The sequence below is a fragment of the Panthera onca genome, chromosome A1, assembly GCF_046562875.1.
Source record: "Panthera onca isolate mPanOnc1 chromosome A1, mPanOnc1 haplotype 2, whole genome shotgun sequence".
Taxonomy (NCBI): domain Eukaryota; kingdom Metazoa; phylum Chordata; class Mammalia; order Carnivora; family Felidae; genus Panthera; species Panthera onca.
In genome coordinates this window covers 64,521,096-64,544,999 of record NC_138339.1, presented here as the reverse complement: position 1 = coordinate 64,544,999, position 23,904 = coordinate 64,521,096, and the positions used below count along the sequence as shown (strand labels likewise).

Sequence of the window (23,904 nt, the reverse complement as noted above, 5' to 3'; positions counted from 1 at the left end):
AAGGCTGACCGATCGGGACCAACACTCTTGATAAGAGTGTGGCCTCCAACAGCCGGGGTACAGAGTTTTTAAAGCCGATCACATCGTTTTATCATTATCTGGGAACAGAACAGAGAAACAGTTCCCAGATGAGTTAGAAACAGTTGCCAGATGAGTCAGAAACAGTTATCGAATGAGGTGATTATTTTAGACTTTCTGCCGCTAAGTTGCAACCAGTGGATCTCCTTGCCCTTGTCTCTGATGCTCTTTTTTGAGGTTCTGTTTCCTTCATTGGTAAAGCCTGATTCACAAGAGTATGAAGTATGATTTACAAGAGTAAAAGCAAGGTTGTTATCTTTTGACCTTCAGTGTCAGAACAAAGTTATCTTTCAAGCTAAGCGTTAGCCCTATAGTACAATTTAACCCTTACACTCTCTCTGACCCTCCCGCGTTCATGCTCTGTCTCTCTCTGTCTCAAAAATAAATAAACGTTAAAAAAAAATAAAAAAATAGAAAGAAGAAGAACCAGAGAAATGCTGAGAGCAGAAACTATCCCCCCCGCCCAGGATTCACTAACAACAAAACTCAGCCCCCAGGGAGACGAATGTTCTACAATCTCTTCAGAAACTCACTGGCTTCCAGCTCAGTTTAAAATTGAGCAACCATCAAGGTAGATAAATGGATCTTTTTTTTTTTTTTTTTTACTTTTTTTGCTTCGGTCCTTGTGAGTTTTCTGTCGGGAGGGCCACCTGCCTGGCGTATCCATGCAACCCACAGCCGCCAGCACAGGCTCCGGAGTGTGTCTGACAGCTTTCTCACTTACTCCGTGCAAAGAAGCAATTCTCATTTTAGACTCAATGGCTCCGAAGGCCCTTTTCACCTGGCCTCCAACTCTTTGACCTTTGTAAGCCACTGGGGGGGGGGGGGGGGGTGGTGATTCCAATACTTGGCCACTTAATGCTTCCATTGTTAATCCCAATGCTTAGCCACTGAATGCTTCCATTGTTCTACATTACTTTTAAAAAATCATCTTGATTGCCTGACTTTTTCTGCATTTTAGTCTAGGTTCTTTCTTAACCTGTTCAAGTGTGACACACTCTTTCTGGATTTGTTCAAATTATACATTCAATTAGCGAGGCACCATATTAAATTGAGAACACCTCACTGAACACAGAGCACTCTTGGATTCTGCATCTTGGCAATTAATTGGTGTCTACTCCATTGACAGAGTTTTCTGAAAGAATAGACTTCCAAATGCGTCTCCTGACCGTTTTGGATCCATGAAAAATGTCTTCACCTCTTCGGCGCTGTCGCAGTTTTGCAAGTTTTACAGATTGGTTTTACAGAGCTTTGAAATGTAGATCAGCTCACGTCCTGAACGTATGTGTTGGCATCTCCGTTGGCAGTCAGGTTTCCATGAATATTTCACGTTTATATAGGATCCTGGGTGTCTGGTGAGTTTCTAGTCGGATTTCCTGGACACGGGATGTAGATGTACAGCTACATCTAGTCTCAGATCACTTGCCACGTGTGCGGTCTGGTCTGTAGGGGTTGTCTAAGGCTGAGTCTTGTCTCCGTGTGTTGTGGGGAGTGGGGTTACCATTTTGTCAAGTATTGTGTGTGCGCTGTGCTGCCTTAAGCATTACCTCCTTTATTTTTTTTTATTTTTTTTATTTTTGATTTTACTTTTTTGTTTTTATTATGTACTACATTGATACACTGCATAACCTTCTAGAAAGGGCAGATGAGCATAACTGAGTTAATCTTCATCAGTCAGGAAAAGGCTTCTTTAATCAATGTTTTCCATACCCTTTGACACATAGTAACAATTAACTCCAGAGATGTGCCCGTCTCTTTGCATCAAACTCCACTGATACCGATAATAGGCAACCCTTTTTTCCTTGCCCCCCGTTACAGAACCTGTGGATGAGCACAGTGGCTATGCCAGGGATGACCAAGCACATGGCCATGATGCCGATCCCGGGAAGAATCTCGAACCATATCGCGCTGCGGCTGCCAGGACCGAGCCCCTCCTTCCCGGCCCCCTAAAGGTGACCCCAAGCATTACCTCCTTTAAACCCGATCCCATGAGGTGGGAACTCTGAGTCTCCCTGCTTGGCTAGATCTGCCCACAGCGCGTGTATACTGTCTCAAGCAAACACATCCCAGCCTTCCACCTGCTGCCCCTCACACACATCCATGGGCACATGAGAGAAGTGAGCAGCGTGGTCCAGAGGTCATATCAGTGCCTGAGTGCATATCCTGGCTCTCCCGCTTACCGGGGAGACACGGGGCAAGGTGCTTCACCTCTCTATGCCTCAGTTTCCCCATCTGGAAAACAGGGATCTAATAGTACAGTTGGTCCTCACGACTCATGAACTCCATACTTGCGGATTCAGCCACTGGAGTACAATGACCTGTGACCCCGAAATGAATACCTGCAGTGTTTCATGATCATTTACGAAGACTCATTCAGACAGGAGTTCCAGTGGTGTTGGCCATGGGTTTAGTGTTGACGGATCAGCAACATATTCAATGAAATGTCTTTAAGCAGAGACACATGAAACAAGGTTATGTATTGACTGGTTGACAGAAATGTTGTGAGCAGAGGCTTACACGACCCTGACCTTGTGATTCCCCTGGGAGCAGTGGTTCAGAACTCATGAATTCGGAGTGTTGGTGGGGAATTTGTGGAACAAAACTGCCACGACTAACAAGAATGCACTGCGCTGGCCTCGCAGGGTGACAAGATTTGAGTAAACAAATGCCTGCCAGGCTTGGAGCTAAATGGCTGCCATACAGGAAGCGTGGAGAAATGTTAGCTTCTACTCTTAGTTACCTGGAAAGGCCACCCTCATATTCGCCACCTGGGCCTTCCTTCTGGATTCTTCCAGTCCTCCCTGCCTTGCTGAATCTCTGACACCGAGGAGAAGACGACCAGGATCCTCTGGACGCCTGTCCCACCTTGTACAAAAATTGACGGTATTGATTTCTACGCCAGGCCATCTCTGCCACATGGTCGCGTTTGACAGACTGCCCTGTGGGTGTGTGGGACAGTACGTGTCAAACTCCCAACGGTGACTCTACTGTCTAAGGGTGCAGCCTGGCTCTCTCTCATCTCTCTAATCTGGAAAACAATCTGGCCTTCTGGAAGTTTCTCTTCCCCATTATTTGGGAAGGCTTAGGGAATCCTTGCTCAGACTCTGGGGTGACAGGCGGGGGTGGAAGTTGTAAAATGGAAGGTCTTTGCAGCTTCAGGATGAAGCCGAGAACTTCAAGGCGGAAGCAAGACCCCGGGTGGGAAGGACCCTGGCCCTGACAAAGCCTTTTCTTGAGCTCCTTCCCAGTAGCGTGGATTTCTGCCATCCTCCGGGGTTCTCTGCCTCCAGAGTGCTCTCAAGCCCACGTCCTGAACGCTGAGCCCCTTAGTGACCACTCAGAGTGAAGCTTGTCTGCCTGACCATTACCACCCTCCTCTGGCTCTGACCACCACCCCTCTTCTGTTGCAAAGACGTCCTCTCTTCTCCACCTAATTTAGGTCCCTCGAATAGAAAGATCCATTTAAAGTCATTTAATTTTCTTTGAGCAGAGTGAAGAGGCTGATGAGTCTTTGGAAGAATTCACCAAAAGGAGAAATGGTCACTCCTTTGTGAACAGTGGAGCAATCGTGTCCCCATTCTGATATTACACATGTGGTTACTTGCCCCCCGTGAACGTCTGTTTCCCAGGGGCAAACAAGGTTTGGCATGCTTGCCTCTCCCACGTGGAGTCCTGAAGACTGAGTGAGTAACCCAGGGAAAGCCCCCAAATGATCATCCAGCACCGGGCTCAACAAACTTCCTCTGCAAAGGGCCAGATAGAAAATCTTTCAGACTTCCTGTCCCTAAAGCGGCCATCAACAATATGCCAAGGACTGGGTATGGCCGTGTTCCAATAAAACTTCATTTATGGACACCGAAATTTGAATTTCATACAATTGTAATGTATGATTACATTCTTTTGATTGCTCCTAACCATTTAACAGTGTAAAAAAAAAAATTCTTAATTCACCAGCTCTACAAAACCAGATTTGGCCCACGGACTGTAGTTTGCCAACCCCCTATCTGGTATGTAGTCATTACTCAATAAATGTCAGCCTCAGTGACAAACAGGATCTTCCTTTGTAAGTCCCTGGCTCCTGATGGAAGTAAACTTGGTGGCACCTTTCTCTGAAGGCCTGCGACTGTTTCACTACTCTCCAAGAACAGTCTAGAAAGCACAGTTTTGAAGATTCTTGGTAGAAAGGCAAAGACATTTCATCCACAGTGATCTAGGCCAATGGCACATCAAGAGAAGATGGGAGGAAGGTGGGCTTGGAGTCACAGGAATTAGGTTTCAGCTGCAGGTGTTTAACGAACTCATTAACTTTTTGGCCTCAGTTTCCCTCAGGAGGGACATGGAGATAATACTACTATTCTAATAATAAAAGTAGCTAACACCAGTGAGTCACATGAGGTGATTTACCTATATAAATTTACTTAATTCTCATTATAACACTGTGGGTGCCATTATGATTATTTATTTATTCCCGTTTTACAGACAAGGAAACTGAGGCACAGTCATGTTAACTCATTTGCTCAAAGTCACATAAGTGAGGCAGAAATAGTCAGGAGTCAAACTTGGGTACTTTAAAACTTCATCATGCTTAGCCAATCTTTTTAAACTTCAAGCTAAACTTTAGAGGTTGCCTAATCCATTCCCTTAACTTGTTCATATTTTCGTATATTGGGTAACCCATTCATCCATCTGCTGGGCTGGGCGCTGGTGATACAAAATAGGCAGGACACCATTCTGGGTGTCTAGGATCCCCAAAGGTGGAGAGGGAGACAGATAAATCAACAAACAAGGCAACACCACTCAACTGAAGTCTGAATAGTGTTGGGAGGGACCCAAGACAAGGAGTCATTGGTCTTAGAAGTTGGCAGGGGGTGTTTGTGAGAGGTGGGGAAAGGTATCAGGAAAAACTTCATAGGAAATATCACTTCTGAGTTGGGCCTCTGAATCCCTTGGCTTGGCATTCAAGGCTTTTCATAGCCTTGACCCAGTTTGTCTTTCCAGCATCCCATCCTGCCTCTTTGCCCACCCAAAGCTTTGCTTCTATATTACCAGACCATTCATGATACTTCTCAACAGTTGGTCCATGGACAAGTGCAGCAGGGGACAAAACTTTCACTATCATGTGGCAAAATTAAAAGAGGGTCCATGAGTGACTCCACCATAAGCCTACATTTGTTCAATGGGAACTACGTGCCATTTTTTTTTTACCATGTTCTTCCTAATTTGTTGATGTAAAAATAACCTTTCTTTTTTAGAAATGAAATAAGAGTAGACGAGATGGTAGTTTTTTTCCTGTTAATTATTTCACTTGGCATCCCTGCCCCCCATCCCACTCATACACACACACACACACACACACACACACACACGCACACTGGTTGCCAACACTCACCGTTTTTTCAAGACAGTGGTCCGTGAAATCGCAAGCCTATGACCAGCACTCAGAACCATTAGCCCAGTTTTATCCTTGGGATCCACTGAATATGATCCTGAATGTGATCCTGTCTTACACCGATCCCACCAGAAAGTGCTTTGGGGGTCTCCGCCCTTCCCCTTTCTTCTGTGTGGCACTCCCTCTTGGTTTGCCCACCCCAAATCCACTGCTTGTCCCTTTCACCGTGCAAAGACTGCTGTCTACCCCATGGTCCAGCTGTCAGATATGTGGTTCCACCCTCCACACTTCCTGTTGAGTCAGACCAGTAAGCCCTTCTTGACTTCATTCATACACATGGCCTAACCTCTGACCATTACCAGGAAAAAGAGACCTGATCGCCTCTTGAAAAAAATACTTTTTATGAAATATCTGTAACATTAACAGAAGTACATAGACTAACGTAATGAACACTTGCTCAGACGACAACTCAGCTTGGCCAACACTCAGATGTCCAATGGAACATCGCTCCATTCCTTCCAGATCTCTTAACCTTTTCTTTCAAATAAAACATCACAACACTGAAGTTCCAAGGTGCCCCTTCGCCCCCATTTACTCTCTTCCCCAGAGAAAACATTCAAACTGAAGTGAGCGTATATCCTTCCTGTGCATGTTTTTGTACTTTTACTCCATTGGTAAGAACCCAGAAGTAACACTATCTTAATTAAATGGTAGCAACCTCCAGGCATCATCGTGAACTTCCTTTACTGTAATCCAAGATTGTGTTTTCTGATATTTATCCATATACCTTGACACCCTTCATACGAACGTGTGTGGTGCTCCATAGTTACGTATTCTTGTCTCCTGTTGATGGACTTCTAGACCGTTTCCAGGTTGGGGATATTGCATCCAGGGCTGTGAAGACCTCTCGATGACCTCCTGTGCAATTTGGACTCCCTTTTAATAATTTTTCTGATATGTCTGATGATGCCTGAGCAGCAAGGGAATGCCAGGCAATGAGGAAAAACTGAGGCCGGTGCTCCTACAAAGAGGCAAGGCTGAATCTTGACTGAGTGGGAAATGACACCATCCCCTGGAGGAGCTCAGAGATTGCCTCTTCTTCAGGAATCAATTTCTGACTTATTTCCTTTGGACACCTTGCCCCAGGGCCTTCGCGCCCGGGGAAGAGCTGCTCAGCCCCCGGGGCTGGAGGCGGCCAAGGTCTTCCCAGGATATTGCTGCTTGTGGAGATTTGCAAAGACTCTTCCATGGGTGCGGGTAATTGCACAAAGTCGTCTGTGAGTTTCGTAAGTCAGTTTAGCAGCCATATAATTGAGGTAGTTTAATTTTAGCTCTTCATTTCTCCTTATAAGAGGGAGCTGTTTCTGAGAAATCTAAAAATTTTCCTTTCCCCAGAAGAAGTTTCTTTCAAGCCTGAACTAATCTCAGGCGGCAGCACACTCGCGGCATCATCCACGTGAGGTCTAGCAAAGGGCTTGTCCCAAGTTTGCTGGCCCCAAAATTAGCCCCGTAACTTGAGTGTGAGTTTCAGACTGACTCCTCTCCACTTGCTCTTCTTCTGGCCTGGCGACTGAAGGATTCAAGCCCCACATTAGCCAGTCACTTGTGATTCTGCTCCGGTGGCAGGCAGTCACCTCATGCCAAAGAGCTACAGATTTGCAGGAATGGGTTCTCGGTCACCTCCCACAATTCTTGTGAGGCTCAAAAAGTTATGTTCAAAATCCCCGGGAGCTTCTGATCTGAGCATCAGCTTGAATTGGACCCTACCTGCAGGAAGATGTTTCTGAGTCATTCTTTCCTGTCTCCCCAGGGAGCAGGGCAGGAATTCTAAGAAATCTGTATGGAAATTAAAGCCATTGTTTTCGAAACTGCACCACTAACCTTGTCACACTTTTGTTTGATTTATTTATTTTTAAGTTTATTTACTTACAGAAGGAGAGAGGGTGGGAGGGAAAATCCCAAGCAGGCTCCACACTGTCCAGCCCGTGGGGCTGAAGTCACCAACCCTGAGATCATGACCTGAGCCAAAATCAAGAGTCGGACGCTTAACCGACGGAGCCACCCAGGCGCCCCACACTTTTGTTTTAAAACTTAATAAAGGCTCTTGATGGCTGACTGTAAAAAGTGGGAGCCCTTTAGCCTGACATTCAAATCCCTCCGTGAGCTGGTCCTGCTGACTTTTCTAGAGTCGGTCTTATTACTTATTTCCTTCTTATACCGTCTATTTTCTTTTCACATGGAACTACATACTTTCCCCCACTGCACACACACTTTTACACTCTTGTGATTTCGAATTGCTTCTCCCCCTGCCCAGAACTGCCTTCCTTCTCTGCTGTGGCCTCAAATTCCTATTCATCTGTCAAGACCCAGGTCAAATGCCCCATCTCTTAGCAACCTTCACACCCATCCTTAGCCACCTCACCCATCTGTGTATTATAGTCTTTCATGTGTCTGTGTGTCTGTCTCTCTAAACAGACTTCAATTTCTGTGATGTACTCATCTCCCAGGACAACGTAGAGGTTCATGGTTTGGGCGCTCTGGAATCCAACAGGCTCGGACTCATATCCCAGCCCGAGCCCAGCTTAGCTGTGTGACCTTGGACAGTTACTTAACCGCCTTTAGCATCACATTTGGCATCCATAAAATGAAGATGTATCAATCTCATAAGGGGGGTCGTAGGGATGCCAGAAAAGCATTTAAGAAAGGGCCTGACACATAGTAAATGCTGGATAAATGTCAGCTACCTTGATGAGGCTGTCATTTACTTTTAGCACCCAGCACGTCTGCAGGTACCTAGTAGGTAGTCAATCAACATTAGTTATATAAAAGTTCACTGCGGGCGCCTGGGTGGCTCAGTCGGTTGAGCGGCCGACTTCGGCCTGGGTCATGATCTCGCGGTCCGTGAGTTCGAGCCCCACGTCGGGCTCTGTGCTGACAGCTCAGAGCCTGAAGCCTGTTTTGGATTCTGTGTCTCACTCTCTCTCTGAGCCTCCCCCATTCATGCTCTGTCTCTCTCTGTCTCAAAAATAAATAAACGTTAAAAAAAAAAAAGTTCACTGTAAGTATTTTGGATACTACGACTAGCGCTCAAGTGCTGAGTTAATGAACTCATTCAAGCCCTGAGCTTCCTCGGTCAATCAGAAACTGTAAGCTCTGGGTACCACCCTTGACCTTCAGCCTGAACCCTTTGCAGGTGTCCTGCTGGAACACGACTCTTGGGGCTCTGAAATTTTTTGCTTCCCTTTTCTTCATCTAACTTTAGGTTTTTGTGACTTCTTCGCTGGATCCTAGGGAATTTTAAATACAAATTATCACATCACGGAAACATCCTGATATGACAGCTGCTGCTTTGTGCAGCAATATTTCAGACTTTTCAGAACAAATGATGAGTGCACTTGGAGATATATGCAAGGTACTTGGGGATCATTACCAAAAAGGTGCTCTTTGAGAATTTGAATATACTTAAAAATAAAATAATAATAGTAATAATGATTCTTAGAATTTGACCCGTGCCGTTGAGATGTGATCCTTTATGTGTATCCAATGTTAAGATGCACATACAGGGGTGCCTGGGTGGCTCAGTTGGTTGGGCGGCCGACTTCGGCTCAGGTCATGATCTCACGGTCCGTGAGTTCTAGCCCCGCATCGGGCTCTGTGCTGACAGCTCAGAGCCTGGAGCCTGCTTCAGATTCTGTGTCTCCCTCTCTCTGACCCTCCCCTGTTCATCCCTTGTCTCTCCCTGTCTCAAAAATAAATAAACGTTAAAAAAATTAAAAAAAAAAAAAGATGCACATACAGGGCACCTGGGTGGCTCAGTCAGGTAAGTGTCTGACTCTTAAAATCGGCTCAGTCATGATATCACAGTTGTGAGATTGAGTCTTACGTCAGGCTCCACGCCTAGCGTGGGTTCTCTCCCTCTGTCCCTCCCCTGTTTGTGCACTCTCTCTCTTTCAAAAAAAAATATGCACATACAAGGAATTTTTTGTTGGAAGCATATGGATGAGACAACTTCACAGTATGTCTTTTCTGAGTACTAACTATTAATTTGGGTGTTAAGCCCTTATTTACTTGGGTAACACAGAGCCCTGCCATTCAAGTAATCACCAGCAAATAAAACCTTCATACGCATTACTGGCAAGAGGATGGATTAGCACCCCATATAACCCAGATTATTTCCAATTCTTGTCTCCCGTCTCTTATGACATTGCTGTCATCCATGTCACTTAGCACATGGGTAAGCACATGGGTCACCCAACACATTGTTCCTATTACTATCTTGAAGTTTTCTTTCAGATCAATCGAGGACGACAGTAGGCCCCCCTTATTCACGGTTTCGCTCTCCACGATCTCGGTTAATCGTGGTCAGCTGCAGTCGGGAGGCAGATGAACTCCTCCTTCTGACCTATCTCCTCAGAAGGTCAACAGTAGGCTAACGCTGTGTCACATTGCCTGCGTCACTCACCTTACGTCATCTCATCACGTGGGCATTCTGTCACCTCACATCATCACAAGAAGAAGACGCGTGAGTGTAATACAATACGATATTTGGAGAGAGAGAGAGAGAGAGAAGGACCACGTTCACATAACTTTTATCACGGTATAGTGTTGTAATCGTTCTATTTTATTATTTTTGTTCACCTCTCAGTGTGCCTAGTTTCTATATAAATTTTGTCATAGATATGTATGCATAGGAAACGGCATAGTATGTGTAAGGTTTGGGACCAGGTACCCGGTTGCAGGGGGGTCTTATCAGATAAGGAGAATGACTGAAAAAAATTTTATTTTATTAATTATAAAAGATTGCATTCTTTTATTTGCTACGTTTATTGATTCCCTTCCCAATTCTCTTCCTTTCATTGTGTAGTCCTAAATTGCTGGCCCGTACTATTTTTCTTCTCCCTGAACTGCTCCTGTTGACATTTCTTGCAGGGCAAGACTGCTGCTGGGGCTTTTCCACTAGTTTTGTTTGTCTGCAAAAATGTTTATTTCTTATTTACTCTGCAAGATCATTTCACTAGACGTGGATTTCTAAGTTAGTGGCTTATTGTTTTCGACATTTTCAACATTACACTACACCCTTTTTCCTTGCATGTTTGCACAGTTTCTGAAGAGATGCCTGGGTTAATTCTGACCTCTGCTGCTTGGTGTTCTGGGAGCTTCCTGAATCTGTGGTTTGCTATCTGTCATCAATTTGAAAAATCCTCAGTCGTCATCCCTTCCACCTTTCTCGTCTTCCTCCGTGTGTTCTCACATGGTCAAGGAAGAGAGCTCTGGTACCCTCATCCCCTTATAAGGGGACCAATCCCAGTGCTATAGATTAAATGTTCGCGTCCCCCCAACAAATGTATATGTTGAAACCTAGTCCCCAGTGTTGATAGTATTTGGAGGGAGAGGTCTTTGGGAGATAATTAAGTCACAAGGGTGGAACCCTCACTAAAGTGATTAGTGCTTTTAGTAAAAAGGCCCCAGACAGATCCCTCACCCAATCCTGCCAAGCAAGGTTACAGAGGGAAGATGGCTATCTGCGAACCGAAGCAGGCTCTCACCAGACACTGACTCTTCCAGCACCTTGATCTTGGACTTCCCAACCCTGGAACTGTGAGAAATAACTTCTGTTGTTTATGCCACCCAGTCTGTTAACAGGTATTCTGTCATGACGGACCAAGCCGACTAACGCACTCCATCATGGAGGCTCCAGCCCAATGACTTCACACAAACACGATGACCTCCCAAAGGCCCGCCTCCACTTACTATCACATTGGGGATTAGGGCTTCATTATATGAATTCGGGGGAGACACAATGAACCCTCACCACCCATAGCCTGTGTGCCCATCACACGAGAGGCGTCTCCCTTCCCTGAACTCACCACACTCCTTCCTATCTCCAAGTCTCTTCCTTCCAGGTAGAATTCCCTTCCCCACGTCTCAACCTTCCAAATCTAGCTGAAATAACCACGTCGATGGTGCAGCTTCCCTGAGCCTCTGGGGAGCCTCAGTCACCCCCCTGCTCTGGGCTCCTGCCGCCCCCCTAAGCATGCCCATCTCAGCACATAACTGTAATTCCCTCTCGCCTCACCCCCTCAGGCACATGAGCCCTTTGGGAACAGGGGCTGACTGACTCCACTTTGCCTCCTTAGGGACGGTCAGTCAAATAAAAGTTGAATTCAGACCCCAAGGACCTCTTCACCATTTGTCCTGGCCCCTTTCCTCCACTACTCACTGCTTGGAGGCGTCATCCTATCACTGTTATTTTTTTTTCTTTCTCTGAAATTCAGGGTGAAAGCTTGCCCTCTGCAAGGCTCCGTCCTTTCTGGGCCTCTGCGTTCCCGCCTTGACGTGTATGATTCAACCATCTCTGCAAACACGTTCCTATGCTTCTTTCGGCTCCCATCAACCAGACAACTGCATTTATGCTGAGGCCCTAAATTTAGTTTCCTCTGTAGAAGTTTAAGGGCCATTTAGAGCAACTACGCCACTAATCTGAGGTGACAGTTTCAGCCTCGTGCAGAATTTGCCACCACAGCAATGTGGCAGATGAATGCGTCAGCTGACTGCTCCCTGACCCTCGCCATTCAAGCCACCACCCTCGCTAGTAGGTGCGGTCCCTGTCTTCTGCAAAAGAAGCCAGCATCGTGCTCTCTGTAGGTTTGATGCCCAAAGAGAGACTGAGTTGTAGGTAGAAATCTCAGTCCAAAAGCCCAGGTGAGTGAGAAACAGAGCTTTATTTTCTACAATGCAATCTAATGCCTGAGTCGAAGTGTCCCCTCTGACTGACTGGGAGAAAACTTCACTTTGATCTTTTTCTGTAGTTTCCAGCACGCGTGTAGGGTGGGGCCAAACTCTGGGATCTTATGCAGGGTCAAGGAGTCTTCTGGCGGGAAGGTTGGAGATGGGGTGGGAGACAGTACCTCTTGTCCTTGGTTCATCGTCTGTACAGGTTGCTATCAGGTGATGCCTAGTTTCTGTCCTCAGGTTCTGTCAGGCCTGGTGACTTCTTGCTACTTTTGTTTCATGTGTAGTTACACTGGGATGTTTTGCAAGGCCCTCCGTTGCCTCTTTTGCCATTTCTTCAGGGTCTTGCTGCCTCCCTGCAGGGGTGGTTCAAGTGGTATTCAAGCCCCTTGGCCGGGATGCACACAGATTTCTCACCCTTCCTCAAGCCCAGGGGCATCTCTTTCTCCTCTGAGGTGAAGAAAGCTTTGACATCACCCCTTCTTTGATCAAGAAACTGTTCAGGCCCCAAGTACCTTCGCTTTCAGGCCTTCTAGAAAATTCTCCTGGATATGTAAGGTCCTACCTTTGGAACACAATAGCCAGGAAGTCTCATAGGCCACTTCTGCTTTCTGCCCCAAAACACACTGTCCCTGAGGTAAGTAGTCAGCAGACAGCTGACCTGAGTAAGGGAAAGAAAGGGGGCAAATGTGCAAAGAAATTCATGTAGATCCATGTTTCAAAATATTACCAAGCCGTAGTCAGGTGGTAGGGGGTCTTATGGGGTACAGAGACATTTTCTCATCTCAGCCTCAATAATCTGCTGGATCAAAACTCTCCTGAGCGGGGAAGTGCTTTCTTTTCTGCTTATATTGTTCAGATACGATGCAAATAACTTTGGTTCGCGCTCTTTAATTGCAATACTACATTCCTCATGTAAAACATAGGCTTCTTCTGTCATTCATGTAATGTGATATCGTCCTGGAGTAGATACGAGACAGAGGGACTGTCAAATCGAAGGCTATACGTTTGTTGTTACAACAAATGTGTTGGTTTTCTCTCCAAAAGCTTTCTCCAGTGTGGTTACACTGATCAGTTGTACACGAGACACCCATCTTATCTGCAGGCGTGTTGGCCCAGGGAGCCTCTGACAAAACGGTGGCTCCCGACATAAGAAACACAAGGGACACATAGCCCTTGGCTTTGGAGAAGCCAGGCAGGCTCCCTGCTGAGAGTCAAAAAAAAAAAAAAAATGTTTTGATTTAAGGAAAAGTTGTTGATTTCAAACAAAATGAGAGGGAGTAGTGTGACAATGTTGAATGGATTTTTTTTTAAAAAATATGGACTCAGAATTTCAGCCGAACCTCAGAGCTTCGAGAAAGGCAGGCTAAGTACCCTGCTTTCTAAAGGGAGGCACTGGGCAGAATCCCACAGTGACCAGAGTTCATCTTTTCAGCGACCGGAAATTATATACACGAGGGACTACAACTTGGCAATGAGAAAGAATGAAATCATGCCGTCTGCAGCAACGTGGGTAGAACTGGAAGGTATTATGCTCAGTGAAATAAGTCAGTCAGAATAGGACAGCTGTCATATGTTTTCAGTCATCTGTGGATCGTGAGAAACTTAACAGAAGACCGTGGGGGAAGGGAAGGGAGAAAATAGTTACAAACATGGAGGGAGGGAAGCAAACCACAAGAGACTCTTAAATACAGAGAACAAACTGAGGATTGACAGGGGTCTGGGGGAGAGGGGAAAATGGGTGATGGGCACTGAGGAGGGCACTTGTTGGGATGAGCACTGGGTGTTGCATGGAAGCCAATTTGACAATAAATTATAATAAAATTTAAATATAATTTAATTTAATTATTAATAATTAATATAATATAATTTAATTAATATAATTTATTGTATTAATAAATATATAATAAATAAATAAAATATAATTTAATTTAATTAATATAATTTAATTAATATTAATATAATTTAATATATTTAAATACAATAAAATTTAAAATTTTATTACAAAAAATTAAAAAAAAATTTTTAAGAAATAAAAAAACACCTCATCGCCAGCCAGACTTTTGCTCGATTGCCAAATATCCCAGGACCAGATGGCTGCATAAAAAGGTGCTCAAGTGAAACTGACCTGTATACCCTGAAAATGGCAGCCCCCCGGCCCTCACCTGGATGAGTCTCAAGTCAGGAGGCCGCAGGATTCTCCTCTCAGAGAGGAAGCTGGGAGGGAGCTAGAAGAGAAGGAAGTGTAAATGCACCGTCTGCTGAGGCAAAGGATTATGAGTTCCCATGGGCCAGGAGGAAACTTCAGATAGCCAGCGGAGAGCCATCTTGAAAAGACTCTCGCCAGGAGAGCTGAATGCCAGTGGAGGGGCCCCCAGCAGAAAGACTGCTTGTGAATCTCTGGGGCAGAAGACTATAGACACCTTGAAAGAGCCCAGCAATGACTGTGTGTGTGAGTGTGTGTGTGTGTGTGTGTGTGTGTATGGGGGGGGGGGGGGAAGGAATCAAGCCATGGCAGAGGACATTGGCCACCACAAGAACTCCAGCAAGTACCAGTTAACCGGACAGAACTTCACCCCATTCCTATTGCCCCTTTTCTCCCCCAGGTAGCCCCAGAGGGCTCCTAAAACACCGGTACTGGGAGAAGGGGCTCCGGAGCAGTCCTGAGAGGCAGGGCGAGCGGCCGTGGACTGGATGAAAGGTTGAAGTTTGATCACAGCGGTGTGGAGTTCTCGAACACCTGAAAATGAGACCACTATCCAGAATGAGTGGGGAAAGAAACGAAACAGCTCAGAGGGCTGCCGGAAGTTTGAGTGGAAGAAAAAATAAGAGATATTTCCTGATGGGATCTTGCCAAATTCGGATTATTGAAACATCCAGGCATGGAAGACAATGGGGGGAGAGAGGTTCACCTGTAGATATGGCTACAGAGAATGAACACCCATTCTGCTTAGGGGGGCCACGGCCATCACCCAAGGGTACAGCATGCAGTCCCAGGGCACAGGGCCGCTGGGAATGGCAGAAGCATGTGACATAGTAAGAAATATGTATATTTGGTCTCTGCCCCCAGTTCCTGACACGGAGGTCCTGAAACTCCTATCATTTCCCGAGTCACGGGGGTAGTGGGAACACCTTACACAGAGCGCCCGAATCCCTTGGAATTTCCTGGGTGGTGACAGCTTTTGTGCTAATGCGGTGACTCTTGGTGTGCTCCCGGAAAGCTCCGGGATAGGGGCTGGTCACCAGAAGGATCCGGCCACGATTAGAAATTTGGAATTTCAGCCCCATGCCATCATCCTCCCAAGAGATCGAGTTAATAATCAACTGTGCTTATGTAATGAAGCCTCCACAAAATTCCCCAAACTCTGGTGCCCCGAGAGCTGCCGGGTTAGTAAACCCATCCCCGTACCAGCAGGCTGGCACATTCCCAGCGTTCCCAGCTGCACGGGAACGCCTGCTTCCCGGCTCAGGACCCTTCTGGACCCTGCCCTGTGCACCTCTTCTTCTGGCCGTTCAGATATACCCTTTATGATGTCCTTTCTCATAAATCGGTAAGTGTTTAAGTAAACGATTCCCTGAGGTTTTTGAGCCTTTCCAGCAAATTCTTGATCCTGAGGAGGAGGGGTGTAAGAGCCCCCAACTTTGTAGCCAAGTCGGACAGAAGTGCGGGTACCCCAAGGACCCAGAGCTAGTGACTGGCAGTCTTGTGGGTGTGAGCCCTTAACCCGTGGAGTCCGATGCTAACTGCAGCTAGGTAGTGTCAGAACTGAATTAAATTCTAGAATGTCCAGGGTGCCTGGAGTGGTTCAGTCGGTTAAGCATCTGACCCTTGATTTCGGCTCAGGTCATAATTTCACAGTTCACGAGGTTGAGCCCCAAGTCAGGCTCGGAGCTGATAGCCCAGAGCCTGCTTGGGATTCTCCGTCTCTCTCCCTCCCTCTCTCTCTCTCTCTCTCTCCCTCTCTGCCCCTCCCCCACTCATAGTCCCCCCTCTCTCTGTCAAAATAAGTAAATACACTTAAAAATAAAAAACTTCTCTAATAAAAAAATTCTAGGCTCTCCAGTTGGTGTCTCGGGAACTGGAAAACCGACTGGTGCAGAGAGAACCTCCCATATTTGGTGTCAGAAGTGAATGGAGACATAGTTTTTCCTTCAGTCATCTTCCCCCATTACCGTGTCCCCACTCTACTCCTAACCCCCATCCAGTCCCCAAGTCCTATCAGGATAACCTGGAGAATTTTGGACCCATCGTCCCTTCTCAATCTCCACTGCCACCATCTAGTCCCGTTTTCACCGTGTCTCCCTCAGACGCATCACTGGTTTTTCTGATTCAGCCTCTCCTTCTCCCTTATAAACACCACGCTGTTCCAGACACTGTACTTTCCCCTTTTATTTCACCCTAGCTGTTCTTCAAGATAGGTCCAAACATCTTACCGTGGCATTCAAGGCTCTGCACGATTCATTTTTAACCTGCCTTTCCACCCTCCCCTTCCACTGCTTCCTCCCACGGATCGTACATGGGGCTGCACCTCTGTGCCTTTCATATTCTACCTGGAAAGACGATCTCACTCGCCTCTAGGGCCAAGCTCCTATTCATACTTCAATGCCCACTCTTCAAGTGTCCTGCCTTATTTGAAGCCTTCATGGATTTTCCCAAGGCCATTTTCTGCATGTTCACAGCATCGCAGTATGAAGCTCCTTTCAGTGTAAAACACATTTTTCAGCAATTTACATAGGTTTCTGACATCTCCACTAGACTGCGAGCTCCTTGAGGGCAGGGAAGAGTCTGGCTCATCTCTGTTTCTCTAGCATTTAGAGTGGAGCCTGGCAGAGATAGGTGCTTAGTGAGTTGATATGTGTTTTTGTTTTTGTTTTTTTTAATGTTTGTTTGTTTGTTTATTTTGAGAGAGAGAGACACAGACAGGGGTGAACGGGGGAGGGACGGAGAGGGTGAGGGAGACACAGAATCCGAAGCAGGCTCCAGGCTCGGAGCTGTCAGCACAGAGCCCAACGAGGGGCTCGAACTCACGAATCAGGAGATGATGACCCAAACTGAAGTCTGTTGCTTAACCAAATCTTTGTACATATCTTTGTACATATCCGCAGTTTCAGCTTCTTTACGGAGACCATCTGCTGTTGCGTAATAAAAACAAAACAACAAACAAGTTTTTTGTGATTTAAAAATTAAAGTGGTGGGCACACTCACATCCTTCAGATGGTTTTGTCCTGTAGGAGGTAAAAGCATTTTGCAGGCAAAGTCTTGATTTGATTTGATATTTATTAGGTAGGCTGAAAATAGAACACTGGTGAGGCCAGGTAGCTGCTCTTAACCTCGTTTTAGGAACAAGTGTCCTGAGAGACACAGGGAGTCTGGATTTTGTCCGTGTTTAGCCAGTGGGATGTCAGACCTGAGGCTATTTCATTGCCAGCCTGCCCGCCCAACACAGCGAGGAAAATTACAGAGAAGACAAGATGTGGCTTTCAGGTTAATCAGCTCTCTGAGAAAATTGGACACAAGAGATCTATATTCAATTCCTCCCTTCCTTCCCCACTATTGGAAGAGCTTGTCATCGGTCATCACACTGTCCTGTCGCATCTGCCCAGGGCATCAAGGGAATGAGGACAGGTGACTAAAGCACATTCTGGTTAAAATACTTTCAGGGGAACTGAGTGCCTGGCTCAGAGAGGGAAAGGCATTTTTTTCCCTCTCTGGAAATAAGAATTCTTTTGGGGGATGATGAAAATATGTATCTTCTATATTTTTAAAATTGCATGAATGGAATTCCAGTACCTATATTCTATGACCTGCTTCAGTGCTTCTTCCGTGTTGATGCAAGTAGCTATAATTCATTCATTTTCACAGCTGTATACTATTCCAGTGTGCATACAAATTTATTAATTTATTTCATTTTTGTAGGACTTTTATTTTTTTTACAGTTTTCACTATTACACAAAATTCTATTTTGAACTGATACACATGTAAGAATTTGCTGAGGGGTGCCCGGGTGACTCGGTCGATTAAGTGTCCGATTTTGGCTCAGGTCATGATCTCACAGTGGGTTCAAGCCCCGCTTCGGACTCTGTGCTTACAGCTCGGGGCCTGGAGGCTGCTTCAGATTCTGTGTCTCCCTTTCTTTCTGCCCCTCCTCTGCTCTCTCTCTCTCAAAAATAAATAAACATTAAAAAAAAGAATTTACTGAGAGTACATACCTAGGAATGAAATAAAAATGGTCATAAGGTATATGACTCTTGAAAGTAACTAGAAAACCCTGGGGGCATCTGGATGGCTCAGTCGGTTATGAGCCTGACTTTTGATTTCAGTTCAAGTCATGATCCCAGGGTTGTGGGATCAAGTCCCACATGGGGCTCCACACTGAACGCGTAGCCTGCGTAAGATTTTCCCTCCCTCTGCTACTCTCCCCAATCATGGGCTCCCTCTCTGAAATAAAATTTAAAAAAAAACCAAAAAACCACCTAGGAAACAACCAATCATTTTCATTAATTAATTTACACTGCCATTAGCCTTCTTTGTTCCTCTCCTTGTAACCTTTGGTATTTCCAGACTTTTTCTTTGTTAAGTTTTTGCCAATGTAGAGGGGGTGTTGGCTCATTAATTCATTCATTCATTCATTTGCGTGTTTGTGTATTTATTTATTTTCCTGTTGGGTTGTTTGTCATTTCCTTACTGGTCCCTGAGGAGCAGTTCTCCATTTTGATGGCGATGATGACAATCTGTGTATCTATCTTTATGCCAGTATAAACTGTCTGACTGTAGCTTAGAGATTTTGCTGATGCTGCTGGTGATGATGCCCATCATAGAGACTGGCGAGATGGTGGTCACATCCATCTGTTTAAATCTGTTCAGCTACATCTCAGCTCCGTGACCATGAGCCACCAACTTGATTCCTGTTACGTGAGACAGTTTCTCTCTATATTGGATATGATAATGATACTCAACTCACGAGGATGCTCTGTAGTATAAATAAAACGATGTATTGTAAAGAGCCTGATCAATACAAACTATTTAACACATGGTAAATAATAGTAATGATACGAACCCCAACCACCCCACCAGGGGAACCTTCCCCCTGGAATAGTGAGTAGACCGGACAGTCTTGCATGCAGCCACTCTGGGAGCAGCTAACGATGCTTGTGTTAACTCCATTCTGTGTCTTTTCGGACCAGTCTCTTCCCAGTTCCACTTGTGAAATTAGAGCAGTTGCAGATACCTCTTTATGGGATATACGTGCGTCTGGATTAAGTTAGACGGTCTGAACTGGCGTACTGACTCATGAGGATGTGAGCGATGTCGTATTTCCTGCTGTTTCCCCAGAAACGAGAACCGATCTGGACACCTAGAAAGGGCTCACCAAATGTTTCTTGGATGAATGGATGACAGAAAAATTTAAATCAGCAATGCCCAAATTTCCCATCACCAAAAACATCCCCCAAGGAGGGACTTCCTTTGTGGAAATGCTCGACGTTTGAGAATAGCATCCCTATCATCCAGCTTGGGTAAGAAGAAGGAAAGGAAAGAACTTAATTCCCAGTTTTAGAATAATGTTGCACTCTGCCATTGGATGTTCTGGTAGGTGGAGATGGCCCTGCCATCAAATCTCAGCCTCAAGCAAAGCCCTGACTCCCTCCCTGGTCGGCACAACCTGGTTTCAGACACTGCACTGTTTCCATTGGTCTCTTGTAAACCATAAAGATTGCCTGAGGCTCCTCTTTACATTCTGGGGAATGGTTGGAGTGTTCTGAGTTTGGGACTCAGTATAATTTACATAATGAAATCTTACAAACGTTTACCCACCGAACATTTTGATTATTATTAATGATTTCTCAGTCTGAGCCAATAAAGAACATCTTCCTGTCACCTGGAGGCAAGACCAAGGTCACTTTCGGTTATCAGTCATGCGTTGCGCACTGTTCCGTCGACTACCTGATAGGAAATCAGAAAAGGTCATGAAATCACGGGTACGTTCCCGGTGCAGGAAGGAGGGATGGGCCAGTCTGTTAAAGTCTGGGGCAATTGAACACTAGGGATGGTCCAGTCCATTCAGAGGAGGTGGGGGGAAGGCTCAGAGACTAGCGATGGACCTGTCCAATCAGACGATGGGGGAATCAAACACCCTGAGGAATGCTCAGTCCCTTCAGAGGCTGGGAGCTTGTGATATTGTGATTTATAGTATATATTTGGTCTTCATCCTTCTCCACAGAGCTCCTGAAGCTCTTGGGTTCTCCTAATTGCTGAGAGCTACAAAGGTGTTTTTTGTTGTGTTAATGAGCATCTTTTGGGCAAAAGCTAAGCAGGGAGCAGGTTGCCAGGAGGGATTGGAGAATCTTCTGTTCCTTTCCCCTGGCCTCCTGGGAAGGAAGAGGGTCTAGAAGTTGAATCAGTCGCCAGTGGCCAATGATTCAATCAACCATGTTGAAGGGGAATAGAACTTGCCACCCCAAAAAAATGTTTCTTGGCATAGGAATATTTTAGACTTGATTATTATTTTTTTTTTAGTAACAGACTGCTTTATTTCTTCTTAAGTTTGTTTATTTATTTATTTATTTATTTATATATTTATTTATTTATTTTGAGAGAAAGAGAGAGCGAGAGCATGGGGGAGGGACAGAGAGAGGGGGAGAGAGAGAATCCCAAGCTCCCCATGCTGTTAGTGCAGAGACCAACCTGGGGGTTGATACTAGGAACTGTGAGATCATGACTTGAGCCAAAATCAAGACTCAGACACTTTACTGACTGAGCCACCCAGGTGCACCTAGGCTGATTATTTTTAAGAATTAGCTGGCGAGGGTGGGTGCTGCCTGGGTGGCTCAGTCGGTTAAGCATCCGACTCTTGGTTTCTGCTTAGGTCATGATCTCAGGGTCTGGGAGTTCAAGTCCTGCATCGGGTTCTGTGCACTGACAGCACAAAACCTGCTTGGGATTCTCTCTCTTCTTCTCTCTGCCTCTCTCTCTCTCTCTCCCTCTCTATCTCTCTCTCTCTCAAAATAAATAAATAAGCTTAAAAAAAAGAAATAGCAGGCGTGAGAAGAGCTTTGGAAACTGAAAAGAAGTTGTGCTTCCATAAAAGACATTTGCATTTAAAAGACAAATCTCTATTTGTAAGGGTGACTTCCTTTTTTTGTACTGGAAGGGAAGAGTGACTCTAAATCTCTGGGAACTCTTATTTAGTGGAGAAGGCCAGGATTCAAGTCTGCATAACAACCTTACCCTTGTTTACGGTGCTTTTCCTGGTAACCTCCCATAACTGGCTTCCCCTCTCTCCCCAAACATTTTATTTTTGCTTTATCTGGAGCTGTTATTTAAAGTGGTGGCTTGGGCCATTTCTGGGAGTGACTCAGCTTTCCTGGGTCTCTCCCATGCCTGTGGGAGGTTTACATGTGATTATGCTTCCGTTTGTTTTTCTCCTATTAATCTGTCTTTTCTTACGGGGCGGGCGGGGAGTCTCATCCACGAACCTAAAAGGGTTGAGGAAAAATTGTTTTTCCTCCCCCGCGATGCGTATGTGATGAAGTCTCTTTAAAAACCCCAAAGGATGGGGTCCAGGGAGCTTCTGGGTTGGCGAACACGTGGAGATGCCAGGGGGGTGGGTGGCATATTTGAAGAGGGCCTAGAAGCTCCACCCCCTTCCCCACGACTTGTCCTCTGAACGTCTTCCACCTGGATGTTCCTTTTATATGTAATAAACCTTTTATAACAAACTGGTAACCTAGCAAATAGAATACCCTTCTGAGTTTTGCCAACCTCTCTCGCACATCAAACCCGAGGAGGGTGTTGTGGGAACCTCCCACCTACAGCCAGTAAGTCAGAAGCACTGGTGACAACTTGGACTGGAAGGCTGAGTCTGAAGTGTGTGTGTGTGGCATGGGGGGGGGGGGGGGGGACAGCCTTGCGGGGCTGAGCCCTTCACTTGTGGAATCTGACGCTCTCTCCAGGTAGCTAGGGTTGGAATCGGGCTGAATCGCACAACAACCAGGTGGTGCTGGAGAACGGTTGGATGTGTGGGAAAACTCCCACACATCGGGATTGGATACCAGAAGGTTTAGGCCTCAACTATTTTGAAGGTTGCACAATTTCTAGGAATTTCCCCAAGAGATAAATACATACTTATTACTATCTTTAGCTATAGTGCATCTTTCAAGAAATAATTTAGCTCTTTGATAGTGGGGAAGTATCACTTAATAGCAGTCCCCATTACCTTAACCGACTCTTCTGGAACATTAAAAAACGTGGTAATGAGGAAACAGCGGTTACTTGAAAAAGTGCATCGGATACAACGTAAAATGAAAATATCCGAGGGCAAATGTCAAAATTAAGGCAGCTGGCTACCCATTCCCAAAGACTAACCTGACTTTGATCTCTGTGCAGTCATGGCTGAGTGACCCAAGGGCAGAATCCCACGTTGAGCTGTCCAATCAGATTAGATCATGCTGGAATTTGAATGCTGGTAGGAGGTCTTTGGAGATGGAAGAGGAGATTAAGCTACATCTGGTTTAGGCCCCTACGTAGAGTTCCCTGATTCTAGGTGAGGGATTTTGAGGATCTCTGGAGGGTCCTCACGTCTGGCCCTTCCTAGATCCTGGCGGACCAGCTCTTCCTTTGCAACCAGAGGCCTTCCAGATCCCCAGGGGGCATGGAAGGGACCATTTACGGAGCGCCCACTGTACGCGGGCAATTCGCCTTCTTTATCTAATCAACCCTGACCAAGACCTCTAGGATGGGTCTTACCATTCTCCCATTCAACTGGTGAGGAAACAGAAGCTCACAGATGACAGAAAGCTACCGCAAAGTCCCTCCACTGGCAAGTGAAGGGATTTAAACTCCGGTTTCTAAGTCTGCGCTTTCCCTACTCACACTCAGACCAGATACAAAACTGGAGGATTACAATGACGCAAACAAGGAAAGAAACACATGCAGATGGGGAGGAAAAAGCCAGAAAGAAATAGACTAAAATGGTAGCAAATCTCACACTGGTGCCAGGACTGGGAACTTTTTCCTTCTCTTAGGAGTTTTCCTAATTTTCTGTAATGTACAATGAGGGTAAAATGAGACCACAGTCAGCTTCCAGGAATATGTGGGGACTGGGGGGCTCCCCTGGGCATCCATGTGGGTACCTGCACCTCCAGCTCTGTATTTGCAGACTTTCCCCTGCTCACTTTCCATGAATCACTTCACTCCAGAGGCAAAGAGACTTCTGTCTTCAAAAGGCACAGTGATACAGTCACAAATCATAGCTGCTCCGAATGATCGGCATTTTCATCCCTCATGTTCACTGTCGCTCAAATCAAACAGCTCAGTGAATCATTAAGCAAGTCAGTATAATAGAAATTCTATCTGTTTAAAAACCCACCTCTCTCCCACGTGCCTCCCAAGTTAGTTCTGCCTGTGTTGATTGATCATGATGGAAATACTTCTCTCCCCCTATTATTATGCCATCGAGTGTGTTGATAAAGACTTAGGAGCTCAATTCCTCTCCTGGTTAGAATGAAGGAGCTAGCATTTAACGAGCACCTGCTTAATGCCCTGAGTTAAGTGCTTTCAATGCGGTATTTCATTCATAACCAGGCTGGGGGAGAGGTGTGGGCACTGCCATTCTCCAGGTAGGGAGACTGAGGGCATGGGGCAGGCAGTGTGGTCCAGTGGCCTCACTCTTAGCCCCGACATCAGCTAGACAAGGTCTTGACCACCA

The 23,904-nt window shown here is 45.8% G+C and overlaps 1 pseudogene; it reads right to left on the bottom strand.

Annotated features, from left to right (window-relative positions):
* Positions 1–1,653: 1,653 nt before the first annotated feature.
* Positions 1,654–23,904, bottom strand: part of LOC132680363 (NADH dehydrogenase [ubiquinone] 1 alpha subcomplex subunit 1 pseudogene) — a 76,593-nt pseudogene continuing 54,342 nt past the window's right edge.